The sequence below is a fragment of the Pongo abelii genome, chromosome 20, assembly GCF_028885655.2.
Source record: "Pongo abelii isolate AG06213 chromosome 20, NHGRI_mPonAbe1-v2.0_pri, whole genome shotgun sequence".
NCBI classification, from domain to species: domain Eukaryota; kingdom Metazoa; phylum Chordata; class Mammalia; order Primates; family Hominidae; genus Pongo; species Pongo abelii.
The window spans coordinates 41,903,842-41,921,934 of record NC_072005.2 but is presented as its reverse complement, the minus strand read 5'-3'; the positions used below and the strand labels follow the sequence as shown (position 1 = coordinate 41,921,934).

The window sequence follows — 18,093 nt, the reverse complement described above, 5'->3', positions numbered from 1 at the left end:
CTAAACTTCCTTTTATTATCATACTTAATATTTCTTTTTAGATAATTCATACTAAAAGCTATGGGCATAATGAATATAGAAATGCCTTCCACCAACATTTAACCTTAATTGAACTTGAGATATCTTATTCTCATTAAAATATTGAAAGTAAGGAATTCCTTTCCAGTTTGTTCATTAAAAAACAGATATCCTCGACCAGGTGAGGTGGCCCATGCCTGTAAATCCAGCACTTTGGGAGGCCAAGGAAGGACGATTGCTTGAGGCCAGAAGTTCGAGACCAGCCTGTGCAACGTCATGAGACCCTGTCTCTACCAAAAAACTTTAAACATTAGCTGGGCATAGTGGTGCATGCCTGTATTCCTAGCTACTCGGGAGGCTGAGGTGGGAGGATCATTTGAACCCAAGAGTTGAGGCTTCAGTGAGCTGTGATTGTACCACTGCACTCCAGCTTGAGTGACAGAGCAAGACCCTGTCTCAAAAAAAAAAAAAAAAAAATCTACAATCAGCATTCTCTGGCCCCAGTCAGTATTAAAAATTGACAAAGGATAACATGAAACTTTGGAAATTAAAAGTCACCTGGATTATAAAGCCCCATTAATTTTTTTAATTACTTTATTGTAGTTTTTTAAAAATGCTAAATTGTGAATTTAGCATTTTGAGGCAGTCCCCTCAAATTGGCTCCTATGTCCTTTTATCATGACCACTCCAACCTTTGAGCTTTTTTTTCCTGAACCAAATGCATTGATTAGTTATGGAGCATACTAGAGCATTATTAACAAATAAAGGAAAAGAATGGAGTATTTACCTTGCCTATCCTTTACAAACTATATTTCAAGACAACCAAAAGTTGGTGAAGGAAAGTTGTTTATTATTAGAGAATTCCAACTGGTTAAAAGGTCAAAGGAGGCCAGGCGCGGTGGCTCACGCCTGTAATCCCAGCACTTTGGGAGGCCGAGGCGGGTGGATCATGAGGTCAGGAGATCGAGACCATCCTGGCTAACACGGTGAAACCCCATCTCTACTAAAAATACAAAAAATTAGCCGGACGTGGTGGCAGGCACCTGTAATCCCAGCTACTCAGGAGGCTGAGGCAGGAGAATGGCTTGAACCCGGGAGGCGGAGCTTACAGTGAGCCGAGATCGCGCCACTGCACTCCAGCCTGGGCGACAGACCGAGACTCCATCTCAAACAAAAAACAAAAAAACAGAACAAAACAAAGGTCAAATAAATGATAGAATTTGAAAACTACACTCTTTAATTTTACAAAATCATGGATTTTCGTGGTGATAGCAACGGATGCAAAGACCGTTAGGTGAAAAATGGATAGGAAGCTTATAATGCATGGAGCAGAATGATAGGACACTAATCTACATTAACATCTCTAAATGAGGTCAGCCAGATGAACTTGATGTGATGAAACGGATACACACAGTGGACACCTGTGAAGTTTTCTTGGCCCCCCCCCACAAAACTGAGAAGTACAAGTTAGTCTCCAAACCTAATTACCAGTTTACAGGAAACATGGGGAATAAAAGAACAAATTAACAACACAAAGAAGCAAACAACCAAATGCACAATTTGGGAAATTCTGCAGAAGTAATGGCCTAGTTTTTTAACCAATACATGTCAAAAAAAAAAAAGACAAAAATGGAATCCTACATGTTAAAGGAGACTTAAGAAACGTATCCTTCAAATACAGTGTATGGAGCATTTTAGGATCCTTGTGTTAAAATGCGATTGGGATTTGTTTTAATCAATCATGGTGAGACAGGCAGACATAGAAATGATTGTCTGAAGGAAGAAATTTATACTCAGATCCCAGAAACGGGAGGCGTGGCATGGCATGCAGGGTCACGTAAAGAAGCACCCGGGTGTATCAGGAGGCAGAGGGGGTGAGGGCAGAGCATGGCCCAGAGCTTTTATTGGGAGTTTTCATGGGAAGGAATGGACAAGGCAGGGGTAGGCACGCTGGTAAACTTAGGATTGGATAGTTTGAGTAATTTTGTTGGGCTCTGGGCTCTGGGGGTGATTCCTAGTTGTCCAGTTAGGGCAGGGGAATATTGAATTGGTGTATGAGAGTTTGATAAAGGAGATAGTTGGGAGTATGGGCTCTGGATTGGTTGGTTTGTATATGAAAGGCATGCTTGCAGTGGAGTTTATCATCTATGCATTAGCTTGCCCTGGGAGGGGCAGTCTCCAGGATCAAGGCCCCAAGTGGCCAGAGCATCAGGAATACAGAAAATAAAGAAAACATAGTCAATACAAGATTTGAAGGAATAAAATGTCTCTACATATTGTACAAATGTAAACATGGATTGGTTACTAAATGATACGAAATAATTTATTGTTCATATGTTAGGCATGACTATGGCATTATGGGTATATGTGTGTGAGTCCTTAAGTGTTAGAGATTCATACTGAGGTATTTAAGGCTGAAATGTTATGCCTGTGATTTACTTTTAAATACTTAAAAACAAAAGGTGGGAGGGATAGATGAAACAAGATTAGCAAAATGTTGGTAAATGTTTAATCTGGATCATTTGGTACACAGGGTTCATTGCGCTGTTCTTACTATCTTTACATATATTTTAAATTTTCCATAATAAAGTTTTTTAAAGTAGAAAATCGAGTTTGGGCCAGACGTGGTGGCTCATGCCTGTAATCACAGTACTTTGGGAGGCCAAGGTGGGTGGATCATTTGAGGCCAGGAGATCAAGACCATCCTGGCCAACATGGTGAAACTCTGTCTCTACTAAAAATACAAAAATTAGCTGGATGTGGTGGCACGCCTGTAGTCCCAGCTACTCGGGAGGCTGAGGCAGGAGAATCGCTTGAACCCAGGAGGTGGAGGTTGCAGTGAGCTGAGATCACACCACTGCACTCCAGCCTGGCAACAGAGTGAGACTCCATCTCAAAAAAAAAAAAAAAAAAAAGAAAATCAAGTCTGAAATTGTAGACTATTTAGTAATGAATGATCACATGTTGCCTACAGATAACTTGGGGGAAATCACCAACCAAAGCTCTGCTTGGTAGAAACTTTAAAGCAATGCATTTAGAACATCTGGATTGAGAAATAAGTATTTGTCTTATTCACCATTCTGTTCACACACCTACAGTGCCTGTCACATAACAGGCAATTTATGGGAAAAGATAAGGATTAACTTAAGCCAGAAATTTTTAAAAACTAAGGTGAATAACAGCAAGTAGTTTATATGATCAAATAAATTAATGGAATAGTTAATAAAATAACAGACTAAGGATATTCTATTTGAAAAGAACATTAATATAGAATTGGCAGTTATTGAGGGAAAAACATGACTCACAGCTTTATGTATGGAAAAGGTGAAATAGCTACATAATGAGATATTTTTAAAAATTTGTTACATATTACTATATACATATATTTATACATATATTTCAATGTTTCAGTATTACTATATACATATATTTCAATATGTTTCAATCTAGAGAAACCTAAATGATAAAAGTTGACTCCAGATACCAAAAAAACCCTGAACTAATCCATAAATAAAGGGAAAAATGTACAGTTATGATTTTGTTTTTTAAAAACTAGAATCTATAGATTTACAGGCAGTAAAAAGCTTTAAAGAACATATAACCCATAACAAAATTTTACTAGATCATTATATACGGCAAATATCCCAATATAAAATTAGATGAGGATAAATACCTCCTGAAAAGCAAAATGTGGGCCAATTTTACTTAAGATACATGTAAACATTCGCAAAAAAGTATCAGTAAATTGAACTCAATCGTCTATTAAAACAATTATAAAACATAAAATGATTTACTAGGAATACCCTGGGGCCTGGCCTGTTCTCATTTAAATATGTATCCAGATTTTAGGTTTCCTGACTTGAACAATGCAACAATGTTATAAAAAATGACACGATTCAGTCACAGTATCTTCTAGATGGTTTCTATTCTCATTTATCTTAGTTACATTGACTTTACAAAAGGAATGAACAATACATATAAAAATAGGAATTCAACACAAAAATTATTACCTTTTTTCTTAGTCTGTTTTGTGTTCCCATAAAAGAATACTGGCTGGACGTGATGGCTCATGCCTGGAATCCCAGCACTTTGGGAGGCTGAGGCGGGTGAATCACTTGAGGTTAGGAGTTTGAGACCAGCCTGGCCAACGTGGTAAAACGCCATCTCTACTAAAAATACAAAATTAGCCAGGCGTAGTGGCGCATGCCTGTAATCCCAGCTACTTGGGAGGCTAAGAAAGAATTGCTTGAACCTGGGAGGTGGAGGTTGCAGTGAGCTGAGATTGCACCATTGCACTCCAGCCTGGGCAACAGGAGTGAAACTCCATCTCAAGAAGAAAAAGGAAAGAATACCACAGACTGGGTAATTTACAATGAACAGAAATTGGCTCGCAGTTCTGAAGGGTAGGAATTCCAAGATTTAAGAGGCTGGCATCTGATAAGGACCTTCTTGCTGCGTCATCTTATGGCAGAAGGGCAGAGAGGGCAAGAGGGAGCCCAACTCATTGCTGCATCATCTTATGGCAGAAGGGCAGAGGGGATGAGAGAGAGAGAGAGGGTAAGAGGGAGCCCAACTCATGTTTTGATAAGGAACCCACTCCTGTGATAATGGCATTAATCCATTCATGAAAGCAGAGTCCTCATGGCCCAATCACTTCTTAAAGGTCCCACCTCTTAATACTATTGCTTTGGGGATCAAGTTTCTCCCTAAAACTTGGGGGTGAGCATTAGAGGACACATTCAAGCATAGCGTGCTTTCTCTGGCCTCCCAAATTCATGTTCTTCTCACATGCAAAATACATATACTCCATTCTGATTGCCCCAAAGTCTTAACTCTTTCCAGCACAAACTCAGAAGTTCAATCTCATCTAGATCAGCTATCGTGAGACAAGGCATGATTTATCCTGAGGCAAATTTTCCTCCAGCTGTTAGTCTGTGAAATCAAGCAAGATATTTACTCCCAAAACAACAATGGGACAGGCATAGCCTAGACATTCCTATTCTGAAAGAAATAGGGAAGAAAAAGGGGATAACTGGTCCCAAGTAAGTCCAAAACCCAACAGTGCAAACAACATTAACTCTTTTTTTGAGACGGAGTCTCGCTCTGTCACGCAGGCTGGAGTGCAATGGTGTGATCTCGGCCCACTGCAACCTCTGTCTCCAGGTTCAAGCGATTCTCCTGCCTCAGCCTCCCAAGTAGCTGGGATTACAGGCATCTGCCACCATGCCCAGCTAATTTTTGTATTTTTAGTAGAGATGAGGTTTCACCATGTTGGCCAGGCTGGTCTTGAACTCCTGACCTCAGGTGATCCACCCGCCTCAGCCTCCAAAGTGCTGGGATTACAGGCATAAGCCACCACACCCAGCCAAACAACATTAACTCTTAAGGCTCCAGAAGACTCTTCCTTAACTCTGTGACCCACTTGGACACACTGGGGTGGGGGCTGGTTCTCAGACAGCCTTGCCCCCATGGCTTTGCTGGGCTTATGCCCAGAGCATCTGTCACAGGTTGGAGTTTCACACTGGTAGGTCTTCAGTTCTGGGGTCTTGGGGATGGCCTCACTCCATTAGGCACTGTCCTAGTGGGGACTCTCTGCAGCGGTTCTGCTCACGGACAAATCTGACTGGGCCCCCAGGCTACCCAAGGCATCCTTTGAAATCTAAGTGAAGGAAGCCATGCCCCCATGACTCTTGCATTCTGCACTCCTGCCAAATTAGCACCACATGGATGCTGCCACCACAAGCTTACAGCTTATGCCCAGTGGCAGGTTGAGCCACACCTGAGCCAGCAGGAACCAATGGCTGGCGCAGCCAAGGGCACTCTACTGGCATGTGGGAAGCAGAGTCATGAGGCAGCACGAGCCAGTGAATGCTGTCTGAGATGGAAGGGGCAGCCTCAAAGAGCGCCAAAATGCCTTCGGGGTCATTCTCCCACTGTCTTGATAGCTCCTGGCTTCCTTCTATTCATACTAATCTTTACAGCAGTCTCTGGGGATACAACCTTGGTTTGCGCTCCTAAACACATAATAAATGACCAGGCTGCAAATTTTCCATATCTTTTTGTTCTGCCTTCCTTTCAATTATGTTTTATCTTTAAATCATTTCTACCTCTCACATCTTACTATATGCAGTTAAAAGAAGCCATGTAGCTCTTTCAGTATTTTGCTTAGAAATTTCTTCCACCAGATATTAGTTCATTGCTCTTAAATTCTGCCTTCCAATAAAGCCCAAGGCATGGACACAAATTCAGCCAAATTCTTTGTTAATTTCTAATAAGGATGGCCTTTATTCCAGTTTCCAATACTTGTTTCTCATTTCCAGCTGAGACCTCATCAGAATTGCCTTTGCCATCCCTATATTTATCAACATTCTGATCACAACCACTGAAGTAATCTCTAAAAAGTTTCAGACTTTCCATACAGCTCTTCTGAGCCCTCACCAGAATCACCCTTTAACATTCCACCCACAGCAATAGTCTTTTTCTGACATCCAGTTCAGAACTTTTCAGCTCTTACCCATTACCTAGTTCCAAAGCCACTTCCACACTTTCAGGTATTCATTATAGCAACTGCGTACTTTTCCAGTACCAATTTTCTGTCTTAGTCTGTTTTGTGTTGCTGTAACAGAATACTACAGACTCAGTGATTTACAGCAAACAGAAATTTATTGACTCATGGTTCTGGAGACTGAGAAGCCCAAGATTGACAGGCTGACATCTTATGAGTGCCCTCTTGTTATGCCATCTCATGGCGGAAGGGCAAAGGGGGTGAGAGAGAGAGCAAGCCAGCAAAAGGGGCCAAACTCACCCTTTTATAAGAAACCCACTCGTGATAACAAACCCATTCCTGTGGTAACAGCATTAATCCATTCATGAGGGCAGACCCCTCATGGCCTAATCACTTCTTAACAGTCCCACCTCTTAATATTGTTGCATTAGGGATCAAGTTTCTCCCAAAAACTTGGAAATGAACTTTGGGGGACACATTCAAACCACAGCACCTTCCACAAAATAAAAGTAAGTATTGCCACAACTCTTTATTTTTAACCAAATCTCTGTAATGTCACTCTATTCATAGATTAAGATTTGTACCTCCAAGTCCAGTTTGCTCAGATTGGGCAGATGTCATTAATTAGTCATTAATCATCTAGAATAATACATCTTGTCCACCCAAGATTTCAAATGGTTTTTAATTTGTAAACAGTAAAATGTAACACGAAGAAGGCTATTTTAAGTGCTATAATAAAATCAGGTTTTGCTAATAGGACAATGTGTTTCTCCTCTTAGGTAACATTTTCATATGAACAGAGGTCTTCTGGAGACAGTACATTTACTCAACATTTCTGAAACTGTGTTCCACAGAACACTAGTACTTAATCCTACTTGAAGGACATGATTTTCTGAAACATGTATGAGAGCTCTGTATACTATATTTCTTGGGGGAAAAAGTCACATTAAGTGCCTATCAACGTGAAAGAAAATGGAGTTTTATTTTATTTAACTCAGTGTAATTCAGACTTCACCATAGAACTCCCATTCCCAATACCTATTGCAGATATGATTCTACTTTGGCAGATGCTGCCATAACCAAAAGGACTTCGAAGATGAAAATGTCAGCATTATGGCAGATGTGTGGTTACTTGTATGGTGAGGAAAGCAACTCCCATCAAGCTTTGTAACCAGCTGCTTGCTTTTTTTGAATGATGCTTTTCAATAGAATAGAAAGCCCACTAGCCCTATCTTTTATACATACACTATATGTATTTAAACTTTCTTATTGATCAATATTTAGGTGATAAGGAATTTCTCGCTATGAAAAATACCTTATTGAATAGGTCTGTGTTTATTACTGTACATAAGCAAGAGTTTCTCTAAGGTATTTATCAAAAGTAGGATTGCTCAGTCATAGTTAATATTTACTTTCAACCTCACTAGATACTGTCATAGAAGTAGAGAGCATCAGTATGCTCCCAGTGCACAATCCCTTCAACCAGTGAAATATGTTTTCCTTATATCCTTACTTCTGGTATGCAAAGTAATATTCTCCTGGTTAATAGTGAGTTGAGCATCTTTTCACATCTGCATATTGGCTAAACACTGTAACTTGCCAATTCATGTCTTTGCCTGTGTTCCTTTAAAAAAGCTTTTAAAATATAAGAATTATAAGATTCTTAAAAAATACAATTCTAGATAGCAGTCCTTTGTTATAAATGGACTTACCTTCTCCCATATTGTATTTATGTTGATACTGTCATATGAATACGTTAAATGTGGATACAATCATAGCTTTCATTATTACCTAATAATCTTTTAAATTTTATTTTTTACTAGACTCTTGGTTTTCTAGGCAATCAGGTGTGTCAACTGCAAATAGATATAATTTTGTTTTTTTCCTAAATATTTATAGTGATTATTTTTAAAATTATTGTTATTGTAATAGAGTCTCCAAAACAAGGTTTAGTATTCGTGGTGATAGCAGGCATCTGGTCATTTTCTCCAATTTAATGAAAATTACTTGGTGTAATGTTTACTCTAGGTCTGAGATAAATAGATTTTGTAGCTCAGTTGTCTCAGTTCTTGTTTAACTTTTTTTTTTTATTAGAAATGCCTGCTAAATATAGTCAGATGCCTTTTTGGCTCATTGATATGATGTTTTTCTCCTTGAGTTTGTTAATGTGACAAGTTGTACTGTAGTCATTAAGGCAGGTATGTTAGAATGAACCAGAATGTTCATTCATGTATGTTAGAATGAGCAAGAATGAACAAATAGACCAATGGAACAAAATAAAGAGCCCTGAAATAGATCTCTCTCTATATGTATATGTGGTTGTCTAATTTGTGATAAAGTTTCCTCGGCCATGTGGTTGGGAAATGGTGGTCTTTTCTATAAAAAGCACTGGATCAGTTGTGTATCTGTTTTGATAAAAAATTCATCTTGACCCTTACCTCACACTATACATAAATCAATTCCAGATGCATGAGTGATCTAATCATAAAAGGTAAAGCAAGAAGGGCTTCAGGAGAAAATGTAGAGTATCTTTCTAGCACTGGGGTAGCAAAACAAATTTTTTTCTTTTTTTTGAGAAATTTTGAGAAAAAAGCCAAATTTTAAATGATGATATTAAATTGTTTAAAAAACCGGCCGGGCGTGGTGGCTCACGGCTGTAATCCCAGAACTTTGGGAGGCCGAGGTGGGTGGATCACCTGAAGTCAGGAGTTCGAGACCAGCCTGGCCAACATAGTGAAACCCCGTCTCTACTAAAAATACAAAAAAAAAAAAAAATTTAGCCAGGCATGGTGGCACGCACCTGTAGTCCCAGCTACTTGGGAGGCTGAGGCAGGAGAATCGCTTGAACCTGGGAGGCAGATGTTGCAGTGAGTTGAGATTGCGCCATTGCACTCCAGCCTGGGTGACAAGATGAAACTTCGTCTCCAAAAAATAAAAATAAAAAATTGTTTAAAAAACCAAGTGTGCTGGATATCATTTGTTGTTTTGTTATAAGTATTCTTCTGTGCCCCATGCTCTTTTTTGTGCTACAGAGGCTGGAAGCCTCAGCACTACAATTTTTAGACCCTCTTGCCTCTAGAATTCCAGATGTGATCTATGTTCTTCCAGTGAGATAAACTCATGCAAGATCAGGAAGACAGAAGAAAGCAGAAAGCAACAGCTTTCTCCTTCACCAGTGCTGATGGTGTGAGGTTTTGCAGCAGCTTCTGATAGTGCCTTTGCCATGAAGGTATTTCACAAAAGTTGAGATCATAAATTATACGATATTACCACAAATGATTAAAACACAAGGTTTGGTACATGTTGGGCCACTTTCTCAATCTGCAAACTTAATGTAAAGTACAGCCACAAGATATAGTTTTGGAATAAATGAAGGCTCCAGAAATATGTTGAGAAATAACATAGATTTAATTCCTGCTGAGGCATCTTTAGTTTTTATGATTTCAAATTTACTAAAATCATACATATATGATATATGTATGTGTATATATATATACACACACACAAATATATATATGAAAAAAATTGAGTAGTTGGAATTACAGATGTATATCACCATGCCTGGCTAATTTTTGTATTTTTTTGTAGAGTCGGGATTTCCCCATGTTACCCAGGCTGGTCTTAAAACTTCTGGGCTCAAGCCATTTGCCTGCCTCAGCCTCCCAAAGTGCTGAGATTACAGGCTTGAGCCACCGTGCCTGTCCATGACCTGTTAATAAGAACAACAAAAAGGTTAGAATGACAGGTTTTAGAGGTACAATGGAAGGGTTTTTACAAAGGACACTGCTCTGTGTCAAATGATGGAGCATTTGACACGTGGGTTTTTTTTTTTCTACTAAGAGAAACTGTGGATGTCTGAGAGGCAACTGAAAATATTAATAGTACAGATTCAGATACTGAGAAAAGAAATGAAACTCTCTGAAAGAAATGCTCTTATTCTGCATGATTCTGATGAATTGAAGGTCCAAATCGCTTTTTTCAAACTGAACGACATGAGAAAATAAACAATCTGAAGAAAATCCTATTTCAGAAGGTCAGTGAGCATGATATTGGACCAAGTGCCCGATCATTTGACACAGAGCAGGGCCCTTTCCAAAAATCCCTCCATCGTACCTCAGTGCAGTCAGGCGTTAATTCTCTGGTGCTGTTGGACAAGGAAAATGACCTACAGTTAGTTATCTTCACCAGCAGTCTCCTCACCAGAGAGGGTGTGAAGAATTTAGCCCCTAGTGTCAGAAGGCCTCAAAACTTAGTCAAAACAAGGCCAAGTGCAGTGGCTCAAGCCTGTAATCCCAGCACTTTGGGAGGCTGAGGCAGGCGGATCACTTGAGGCCAGGAGTTCGAGACCAGCCTGGCCAACGTGGTGAAACCCCGTCTCCACTAAAAATACAAAAAATTAGCCGGGCGTGGTGGCAGGCACCTGTAATTTCAGCTACTCAGGAGGCTGAGGCAGGAGAATCCCTTGAACCTGGGAGGCTGAGGTTGCAGTGAGACAGTATTGTGCCACCACACTCCAGGCAGGGTGACAGAGCAAGACTTTGTTTCAAAAAAAAAAAAACTTAGTCAAAACAGAGAATATGGAGGAGCTATTTTAATAATTCTTTTTATTTTTTTTTAATGGAGTGTTGATTTCCTTACATAAATTTAATTGTAAACATGTACATAGGACCGTGATTTTGAATTAAAAAAATACTTTGGGCCTTCGGCCTTCTTAGTAGTTTGTTTTGTTTTGTTTTTGTTTTTGTTTTATACCGGTCTTGCTCTGTCACCCAGGCTGGAGTGCAGCTGCACGATCTTGGCTCACTGCAACCTCCGTCTCCCTGGTTCAAGCGATTCTCCTGCCTCAGCCTCCCGAGTAGCTGGGACTACAGGTGTGCGTCACCATGCCCGGCTAAATTTTTTTGTATTTTTAGTAGAGATGGGGTTTCACCATGTTGGCCAGGCTGGTCTCGAACTCCTGACCTCAGGTGATCCACCCGCCTGGGCCCCCCAAAGTGATGGGATTATAGGCGTCAGCCACCGCGTCTGGCCACCTTCTTAGTAGTTATAAAGTAGCTCAGATTTTTCATTTATCTCCTATTTCATGCATATCCTATTCTTTGCAAAATGAAACAAGATTGCCGAGGTATTTTCAAATATCTTCCAAAGTTTTATATTCTTAAGAACAAATTCTTTCATGTATTAACTAATATATCAAAGAATTTGGGATACAGAAGATGCCTCAGGGTGGTCCCTGGTGGGCTTATACCATTTCTTTCCTGAAGGAACGCAGGACAGGACAAATTCAATCTCATCTGAGACAGACCTTTCCAGTTAGTCTTTTTCTTTTGAAACGGAGTTTCGCTCTTGTTGCCCAAGCTGGGGTGCAATGGCAGATCTCAGCTCAATGCAACCTCTGCTTCCCGGGTTCAAGGGATTTTCCTGCTTCAGCCTCCTGAGTAGCTGGGATTACAGGCGCGCGCAACCACGCCCGGCTAATTTTTTGTATTTTTAGTAGAACAATACATTCACAACTGCAGGAGATACGAGACACACACACACACACACACACACACACACAATACATTCACAACTGCAGGAGATACGAGACACACACACACACACACACACAATACATTCACAACTGCAGGAGATACGAGACACACACACACACACACACACACACAATACATTCACAACTGCAGGAGATACGAGACACACACACACACACACAATACATTCACAACTGCAGGAGATACGAGACACACACACACACACACACACACACACACACACACACACCCGCCCAGAGACAGAGTGGGAGAAAGGGAGAGCGCAGTGAGCACGAGCGACCTTTCTAGGTTTACGTCGTGCTCCAGGTTCCGGTGGGCTTTGAGAGTATTTTCATTGCATGCCTGATGTATGCCCACAACTTGCTTGGGTGTATGCAGTGAGTAACTGGTAGGTGTTTAGTACACGTATTAGGCACATGCTGGTGCCAAAACTTCTTTCTAAATCCTCCGCTGCTGAGCCTGGTGGCTCACGCCTGTAGTCCCAGCACTTTGGGAGGCTCAGGCGGGAGGATCTTTTAAGCCCAGGAGTTCGACACCGGCTTGGGTAACATAGGGAGATGTGGTCTCTATAAAAATTTAAAAAATTAGTTGGGCGTGATGGCGCGCGCCTGCAGTCCCAGCTACTCTGGAGGCTCGGGTGGGAGGGTCGCTTGAGCCCGGGAGGTCGCGGCTGCAGTGAGCGCTAACTAATCACGCCACTGCACTCCAGCCTGGGCGACAGAGTAAGACCCTGTCTCAAGAAAATACACAAATAAAAGTCTTCCTCAGCGACAAAAGCAAACGCAAGCCCGAGCTCGCCTCAGCCCCACGCAGCCTGGAGGGCTCCCCCGTCCCGAGCGCGTCCGGAGCTCCGGCGCCCGCGCCCGCGCACGCGCACTCCGCGCAGCCCGTTGGGGCTGGAACCAGACCCTCCCATCGGCGGACTACATTTCCCACAGGCCTCCGCTCGCAGTTCTTTCCGGCTTCCCTGCTGGTGTCGGCTGCGAGAGGTGAGTTGGTCGCTTGCACCGAGGCAATGGGCGCGGGGGTGGCGGGGGGGCGGCGCAGACCTCGGTGTGAGCCAGGAGGCAGTAGCTGTGGAGTTTGTGGCGCTGACTGGGCGCCGGGTGCCCTGTTGCGTCCTCTGCCTTCCCGCTTCAGAGCCGCCCAGGTCCAGCGGCCCGGAATGGCTCCGAGTTAGATGCAGGAACCCCGGAGTGAATGAAGGCCCCCAAACAAAAAGACGCAGTCTGAAGAAGAACTGCAGATTGCACAGCTTTACCCGAGCTCCCTCCCATGGAAACTGCGGGGAACTCGGAGACAGATTCCAGCCCCGTCTTCGTGTACCTGGCCTTTCTCTCTGATACGGGAAAGGGTCAGCTTTATTCCAGGCTCCCGGTTATTTCCATCGGGTTTTGCGCGCAGTAGACGGAGGGAGCAAGTGCGCTAGCGGGGGTGTGTCCTGATCAGCCAAGGCCGGCTCCAGGAAAGGCCCGAGGTCTCAAGATTCACGTCTCCTTTCCCAATCCTGCTGTTCTTTAGGAAGGCAACGGGGAGAGGAGGAAATGATTGCTGTTGCATATAGACAAGTCAACATCTAGATGAGTTTGTGTTTCCTTTTTGTTCCATGAAGTGTAATTTTTATTTTTCTGGCCGTGGGGGCATTTGCTTTCCTCTTCTGTGGAGTGAAAATCAGCTCGGACTGAACAATGAAGCAACTCTGTCATTAATCAGGCTAGGAAGGAAGAGACAGATAAAAAACCAGTTGCAAAATTAATAGAAAACATGATTTCTCCCCAGGTGGTGCAGTAGTTGTAAAATGGCATAATGACTCCCTCTTTCAGAGATTACAGTTTTCTTACCAGTGATGTTCTAGACTTGCTTTGCTGTTTTCATTTTATTACTGGGGATACCCTCTTGATTACACTCATGATTGCATTCAATATCTCATTAATCCCTGCCTCTCCTAATCTCACCTCGGAAACAGCAGCCATTCCAGATCGCAGCTGTCATTAGATCCTCCTTAGGATCCTTCAGCTGGAACTCAACCGTTTACGAAAGAGCTTTTCTCCTCTCTCTCGTCCATCCTATTCCAACCCTTCCTGTGGAATTTTCTCCCTTTCTGCCAGTCAATAGATATGATTTTGTCAGACTATGCGGGCTTGTTCCAGTTAATCTTCAGCTGGTTAGGCTTTAACCCCTGAAATGTCCTGTCCACTGACCTGGTGCTTTGGCCTCCATTCCCAGTGAATGATGGGGTGATGAGGGTAGATTCCAATTCCTACCCCTTTCCAGTAGGGTTTTTTTTTGTTTTTGTTTTTGTTTTTTTTTTGAGATAGAGTCTGGGTCTGTGTTTTGAGACGGCGTCTGGGTCTGTTACCCAGGCTGGAGTGCAGTGGCACGATGGGCTCACTGCAACCTCCGCCTCCCGGGTTCAAGCAGGATTCTCCTGCTTCAGCCTGCCCAGTAGCTAGGACTACAGGGATGAGCCACCACGCCCAGCCTCCAGTAGGTATTGACAGGAGCATTTGGCAGTAATTTAGTTTCTCTTATGAGCTGCCTCTTTCTAATCATTTGGATGGTCTGGAAGTAAACCTCCTGAAGAGAAGCTAACTGCAGAGCTTTATTTTGTTACTTAAGTGTTTTTTTTTTTTTTTTTTTTTTTTTAGAGACAGGGTCTCACTCTGTCCCTCAGGCTGGAGTGCAGTGAAGTGATCTCGCTCCCTGCAGCCTGGACCTCCCTGGCTCAAGCGATCCTTCCACCTCAGCCTCCTGAGTAGCTGAGACCACAGGCACGTGGTCCCACCCCCAATTTTAAAATTTTTTTGTAGAAATGAGGTCTCCTTATGTTGCACAGGCTGATCTTGAACTCCTGGACTCAAGGAATTCTTCCACCTCAGCCTCCCAAAATGTTGAGATTACAGGCGTGAGCCACCGCGCAGAACTTTCATTCGATGGTGATTAGTTGAGGAGTTTACAGTTTAGATGGAATTACACACTAGGTCTCTCTGATCCCCACCGCCCTGAGTTCAAAAGCAGGGAAAGGAGGTGGTTTGATTGGCGACAGGATCTTTTCTGCTTTTGAGGCTTTTAAGGAGTGACAATACGATAGGGTTTTTAGTGGAGAGGTCTGTGTTAACAAAGGAAGGGGTTATTAGAAGGGAAGGGAAGACAGTAGAAATTCGGAAAGTGGTTTGAAGTTTTTGACAGCATGAGTTTGTTTCAGGCCACGTATTTATCAGGTCTCATGAGATGCTGTTTAGTACAGTGACAGTCGTATGGGTTATGGAGCTAAAGTAGGGGGGTTCTAGTCCTCAACCTGCCACTTAGAGCTGCCTGAGCTTGGGGCAATTTATTTAATCTCTTTGTGCCACAGTTTCATCATCTGCAAAATGAGGATAATGATAGACCTTGCTATATAGGATGACTCTGAGTAGAGGAATTAATATATGCAAAACCCTTAGCTAATGCTTGGCACATAATTAAGTGCTCAGTAGATTTGTTACTGTTAGGTTGTAATTTAGTGCTTTTCCTCATCACCCAGATCCAAAAATTAGTATCCTATCACATTTGTTTTATCTATGTACCCTCCTTTTGTAAATTGTTGATAATCAAGAAGGATTGCCTATCAAGAGCAGGGCTGCGAAGAATTTTTTTTATTTTTATTTTTATTTATTTTTTTGAGACAGAGTTGCCCTGTCACCCAGGCTGGAGTGCGGTGGCACGATCTTGGCTCACTGCAGCCACCCGCCCCAGGTTCAAACCATTCTCCTGCCTCAGCCTCCCAAGTAGCTGGGGTTACAGGCATGCATCACCATGCCTGGGTAATTTTTGTATTTTTAGTAGAGACGGGGTTTCACTATGTTGGCCAGGCTGGTCTTGAACTCCTGACCTAAGTGATCCGCCTGTGTTGGCCTCCCAAAGTGCTAGGATTACAGGCCTGAGTAGAATTTTAAAAATAATTGTGGGAAGAAACATATGTAGTATTCTTCATCTTTATTAATATAGCTGACTTTTATGAAATGCTTATTTACTACTCTAAGTGCCTTATATGTAGTATCTTATTTATTTCTCATAACAATCCTTTCAGGTAGAAACTGTAGTTCTCACCATTTCATACGGGGAACTGGAAAGTAACCTGTCTAATATGAAGAAAAAAAAGCATATATTGGTAATTACAACAGTATACCAAATATCGTCATTATGCGTACTTAAAAAAAAAAATCTGGCCGGGCGCGGTGGCTCACGCCTGTATTCCCAGCACTTTGGGAGGCCAAGGCGGGCAGATCACGAGGTCAGGAGATCGAGACCATCCTGGCTAACACGGTGAAACCCCGTCTCTACTAAAAGTACAAAGTTAGCTGGGCATGGTGGCACGTGCCTGTAGTCCCAGCTACTCGGGAGGCTGAGGCAGGAGAATGGCATGAACCCGGGAGGCGGAGCTTGCAGTGAGCTGAGATCATGCCACTGCACTCCAGCCTCAGCAACAGAGCGAGACTCCATCTCAAAAAAAAAACAAAAATTAGCTGGGCGTGGTGGCATGCGCCTGTAATCCCAGCTACTCGGGAGGCTGAGGCAGGAGAATCACTTGAACCCAGGAGGTGGAAGTTGTGGTGAGCTGAGATCATGCCCCTGCACTCCAGCCTGGGTGACAAAGCAAGACTTTGTCTCAAAAAAAAAAAAAAAAAAATTCCTTCCTGCTTTATTCAGCAATCTCATGATGAAGGGAAGAGATATCAATCTGATGATGGCGCACACTGTCAAGTTTTGTCCAGATTATACTGAAGCTACAGGGTCTTTATGGAGGTAACTGGGTTTCATACAGATGTATGCCTTACAGTTTTTATTTTAATGATGTTATATGCAAAGTGAGACCGGTTGGTCAAGGAGACCCAACATCTGCTGGAGGGCTTCATAGGCATCTTAGCCAAAAGGACTGGTTCAGAAGCAAAATAAACCTGTTTGTCAGGAAGATGTGAAAGGAAGCAGCATGGGGCTGCCTTCAGTGCTTAGAAGACATCAGTCGGGGACTTTTTGCCATTCTTTTCTAGGCCATACTCCAACACACATGGGCAAATTAAATCATGGAGTTGGTTCATGAATGAGAAGCCGAAGCAAAAAAGCCACTCAGAAAAAACAGCATCTGTTTTTACAGTATCCTTAGCTTTTTTTCTCAGTTAAAGGGAAGACTGAAAGAAAAACTTGAGCCGGGAAAGTCTTATTTGAAGTATTTGGGTATTTCAGGCTCACACTCTGTTTAATGTGGTGGTGCGTGTTGCTGGCTGTGACTGTAAACATTTTAACTGGTCCTGCTAGGGAAACATGATTTTTTTTTCTGTCAAAATAGTTTCACACTACACATGCTGGTATTTTCTTTTTTTAACACACTGGCTTCACCCATTCAAAATTAAGGCAACATCATTTTTAATGGTTGTGTCATTTTCAATGGTATGAATAAACAACAGGTTATTGAATCATTCCGAAATTAGGTTCTTTTCAACTTTAATCAATTATAAACCATGCTGTCAGCATAGCTCTGCATAATCTTTTTTCTTTTTCTTTTTTTTTTTTTTGAGACACTGTCTCCCTCTGTCACCCAGGCTGGAGTGCAATGGCATGACGTCGGCTTATTGCAACCTCCGTCTCCTGGGTTCAAGCGATTCTTCTGCCCCAGCTTCCCGAGTAGCTGGGATTACAGGCACCTGCCATCATGCCCGGCTAATTTTTGTGTTTTTGTAGAGACAGGGTTTCACCATGTTGCCCAGGCTGGTCTTGAACTCCTGACCTCAGGTGATCCGCCCATCTTGGCCTCCCAAAGTGCTGGGATTACAGGCGTGAGCCACTGCCCCGGCCATAGCTCTGCATGATCTTTATGTACAGATACAAACAGTCCCTTTAGTGTCAGAAGTGGAGCTTCTGATTCAGAGTTTACAGGATTGAAATGCTGCTTCACATAGCTCTAAATGTGGACCAACCTAGTGTCGGTGTCCCCACGACCTTGCTACTATAGGGCATCATCAGTCTTTTAGGTCTCGCAAT

General features: G+C 42.4%; 1 protein-coding gene across 3 annotated transcripts in view; it reads left to right on the top strand.

Moving 5' to 3' along the window:
- The first annotated feature begins 12,955 nt into the window (after positions 1 to 12,955).
- ZFP14 (ZFP14 zinc finger protein) overlaps positions 12,956 to 18,093 on the top strand; it is a 42,745-nt gene continuing 37,607 nt past the window's right edge. For 2 of the 3 annotated variants that reach the window (XR_008516529.2, XM_054540232.2), the window contains exon 1: positions 12,956 to 13,064. The gene's annotated coding sequence lies outside the window, so the exon portion shown is untranslated. The remainder of the gene's footprint in view (positions 13,065 to 18,093) is intronic. The other variant, XM_054540233.2, reaches the window with a different exon arrangement.